Source organism: Macrobrachium rosenbergii, chromosome 31 (assembly GCF_040412425.1).
Source record: "Macrobrachium rosenbergii isolate ZJJX-2024 chromosome 31, ASM4041242v1, whole genome shotgun sequence".
In the NCBI taxonomy this organism is placed as follows: domain Eukaryota; kingdom Metazoa; phylum Arthropoda; class Malacostraca; order Decapoda; family Palaemonidae; genus Macrobrachium; species Macrobrachium rosenbergii.
Genome location: NC_089771.1, coordinates 3,047,984 through 3,052,354, shown reverse-complemented (window position 1 = coordinate 3,052,354; position 4,371 = coordinate 3,047,984). Strand labels below are relative to the sequence as shown.

The 4,371-nt window shown below is 34.7% G+C and overlaps 1 long non-coding RNA gene across 1 annotated transcript; it reads left to right on the top strand.

Moving 5' to 3' along the window:
• The first annotated feature begins 776 nt into the window (after positions 1-776).
• On the top strand, positions 777-3,866 carry LOC136855221 (uncharacterized). The gene is made up of 2 exons (XR_010857951.1): positions 777-832; positions 3,782-3,866. It is a non-coding gene; the product is annotated as an uncharacterized lncRNA (long non-coding RNA).
• The last annotated feature ends 505 nt before the right edge of the window (positions 3,867-4,371 follow it).

Here is a 4,371-nt window from a genome sequence, read left to right as displayed (position 1 = left end):
TATGAATTAAACCTTTTGATAAGTGTGACGTCATCTGACTTCAATTTTGACAACCTACACTAAAAGGCCTCCTGCATAGCAAGAATGCTGTGTTTTAAGAGAGTTGGTTTTCAAGGGGTCTGCTTAGCAGGGCCTGAGGAGTTCTTGTGCATGGCCACCTCATTTCTGAGAATAAGATAGAATGAATTGCTGAAAACACACTTCGTTTTATTGTAGACTGCGTAGATTTTATCTCGTACAAGATCAGACAGAGGAAGTTTGATCTTGTCTGAGATGCAGGAAATGATTAGATTAACACACTCGTTGAAAGAATTGCTGCAATAGGAAAAAAGATAATATGGCTGTTCTTGTATGAAGTTATGATAAGCTGTGAGGTCTGGGTACTTGCAAAAGCTGCATTGACTTGTAAGAACTCAGTTAGTGTACTGTGACTTAGGACTAGTATTTTGAACAGCTTAAATAACAACTTGAGATATTTTGTGATCTAGTAAAAAGTATCTTAAAGTTGTAACAACTTGCAAATATGTAATATCACGAAAAATTATATTGGAGGCTCATAAATGAGTTTACAGCACAAAATCTTTGGAATTTTTATCAATTTTCTTGCCGCTTATGTATTGGGAAGCCTTGACCCAAAAGCTTTAGATGTAGATTGAAAAAATGCAAGGACATTATCAGTATCTGATTAAATGTTTTCATTTCAGGCTGACAACTTCAAAGAATGGCACAATAAAGGACATGAATGGCGAGGAGGCTTGTACATAGTATACTAGAGAGTGGACTAAAGCCCAGTTTGTCAGCTGGATCTATGACCTGTAAGGGTAAGACACTGGTAAGATTAGAAATGCTTCACTGCCTTTGACTGACTACAGAGTTAAAATTTCGTGCATTATATAGCACTTTTTTTTTAAAAACACCAGTTGAAAATTCCAGTGATTGTTTTGCATAATAGACCATACTGTAAAAAATCATTTATGGGTTTTTCAAAGTATTTGGAAACCCTGTTGATGTTCCGTACCTGCAGGAAAGTGAGCAGCTTCCATTCTATGGCTGCAAAAGTTTTGGTAAACATTTTGGTATTTGTCAGAACTTGTACAGCATCAAGAAATAAATGGATTTGGAATGGAAATAATGACATGTAGAGTAAGGTGGAGAAAATGGTGTTAATAGACCAGGTGTAAATGTGAAGTAAATGTTTTGCACAAGGAGTCCAACTGAAGAAGAATCAGAAGTCTTGTTGAGCTCTGTGGAGGAGATTGTGGTGAACTGATTCTGTGGTATACCATTGATATAGTGGAAATGTGATTTTATTGAAAAACTTAAAATACTAGAATGTCCATCGAAAGTGTTTACAACAGTACAAAAGTTGAGCACCTCAGTGTAACTGGAAACAGTTTTCTTTTAAAGTTTTATAACCATCACTAAATTTTGTGAGAATTTATTGCTAATTTTAAGATGGCATATGGAAGTTACTGCTCAGTACTTACTAGGTTTTTTTTTCAACAATTTTCTTTCAGTTTAATGTCCAATGGACTAGATACCATAGTTATATACATGAATATCCAGTTCATAACCCAGGTAGCTTGAGACTTGAGACACAACTGATAATTCCTGGACTGGGGTAGAATTTTGAACCTTATTCTCAAAACTGCAAGCTTGCTAGAAAAAGAAATTCACATACTTTTTTCTTTTTACAAATAACTGTGAAGCAATCTCTGACAATGTAAAATTGGATGGAAGGCTATATGTCCCGACCTAAAAACATCCCAAGTGTGGGTCATAATCACAGTGGTAAAATACAAAATTTCCAAAAATGATGAAGTATAAAATCCCACGGAATCAAAGCATATGACTGAAAAAAAAAGAAAAAGTTGATTATTTAAAAGATGTTCTGGAGGATAATTGGTCTGTCTTGCAAGATTCCCAAACATAAATCTGGAAAATAAATAAAAACTTTGTTTGCTAGTCTGTGGTTTCTCCAGTATTCAGGTTTCAGCTACGTTTCATAACCCAGTAAACACTATCGCAAAGATTTGTTGAATTTTTACCATTGAATTTTTGTTTCTGCTGTTTTACCTCTGTGAGACTTCACTTCACATTTTCCTGCATTTTCAGAAACTAAAAGACAGGCCTCTATCATTCCTGAGCTGCTTTTAATGTCCAGGGCGATTGTACGGCTCCAAGAGACTGAACCACATTATTTTGTACAATAAAGAGTGTCATATCTAGACTGCCTTACGTCCAGTGTATTTTTACTGAAACGAAGAGTCGAGACTACAGTCTTGCTACCGTATTGCTGTTGGGCATTAGTATAAAGCTCATGTCCAGTGGCTTTTTACTGAATTAGGGAGTTAGGACAACATTGTAACTGGACTACCTTGAATGTTTTGTACTGAAGTGTTAGGAATTCAATACAGTATTGATGGTTGGTATTCAGGGCGTGTTTTCTAAATGTTGAGACAGGGCTAATTTATTACTCTATTACTTGTTGTATTAAAAGGAGTTTTACTGAGAAAGAAGCAGAACTTCATCTTTGATATTCAGGGTAATAGTGGTTCATTGCTAAAGTTGATGTTTAGTCGGTTTGTAAGTGTTTTAATTGCATCAGGATTTTCAACTTGATGCAATGGGTAACCAATTTTTCACTCCTTATTGATGCATATTTTTTCACCGTTAAATATATGGGCAAAATACTGATAACAAAGGACATATTAGCATTGCTGGTATACAATTCTCTCTTGCTTTAAAATACTCCATAATCAGATGTTGAGAATCTGGTTGTTAGGACTGTTGCTCAGAAAACAAGAGTGATGCACTATACAAGGTAAAAGAAGGTTTGTGGTGTAATATGGCATTCAAATCTTACACTTTTTGGGAAAATACTTTTCATCATATGTTATCAATTATGGAGGACTCCATTTAATTTTAGATATTTGGTAACTTTTACATAATATATCTTGGTACTTAACTAAAACCATTTGACAGTGCACTATATTACTAAAAATTAGCGGGGTGGGGGCGGTGGTTGGTCTTGTACACTGTGTCAGAGTACCATTTGATCAAATAATTAGTTTGAAAGAGATTTAAAAAAGATGACCTAAGTTTGAAATGGAGAGTTGTTTAAATTTAGTTCTCAAAAAGGTTATGGGTCAATTTTAGGTCTTTTTTTAAATGGAATGATTTGGTTTTTTTTTTATGAAATGATTTGATGAGTACCTTGAGATGTGTAGTTGGTGAGAGCAGTAACTGACTCTTTTTCTAACAGTAACTGAGACAACCAGGAAGTCTTTGGATGATTTAGGACAAACTAGAGAGAGGTGGGACAATGTTAGTACTGAAAAATCTTTTCCAGATTTCGGGAAAATGTTGAAATGGTTTTATAAATGTTATAGCCAGGCTCAATAATAATAATAATAATAATAATAATAATAATAATAATGATGATGCAGGTAAAAAGAATATTTTACTATGATTTGCTAATAGAAACTTAGGCTAAGAAGCTTCTCCATGTTTGCATTGCAGTTCAGTTTTGAATTAATGTTCACAGTAGCTGTGAAAAGATGGAATTTAGCTTCTATTAAGAAGACGTCCTTCATAAAATACCACAGACGCTCATTACAGGTCTGAAAAAGCCCTGCCCCATCTGTGCCCCATCTAGTAAAGGGCCAGGGGTATAGGATGCTTGGGGCCTGGCTATAACGAATTATCTTTCATCTCAATACATTGTAAACCAAAAGATCTTGGTGATATGATGGCATTAACTTCTTTCTCATCTCTTCAGGAAATTGTGTGCAGTGTGCAAGTGAAAATGGGACAAGCTGATTAGACTCCAGTCTCTCTGGTATGAACGAAGAACTCAACTTCAAGAAAGGCCTACATTTAGATTTGTCCCTACTGACTCAAAGTCGAGTAGAGTTCAACTTTTCTTCGTGTAGTTTTTAAGTAGGAACTGTAGGAGTCTATATCATGTGAGGTAGTTCCATGTGGTTCAGGTGTTATATTTTATTACTGAAACCCGCTTCTGGTGTAATGTTTCAGGAGAAATATTTCCATTTTTATGTCTTCTCAGTTGAATGTTAATATCAGGTAGTTCAGAAATATTCAGGATGTATAGACTTATTTTATACCTAAAGCTCATATGAGCTTAATTTAAACTGATTAACGTTTACCTAGATTTTTCATAAGTTTATTGTCAGGTAAAATATAACTCGGTATGTTTCAGAACCCATATTTATCTTGCTAAGACTTCTTATTATTTGAAGACCAGCTGTCAGTCAATTCAGCACATATCAGGGTACACAGTCTATTTTCCACTTAAATTTTTCTATTTGCTAGTAAGTAGTTCACTGTTTCAGAATATGCTGCATATAT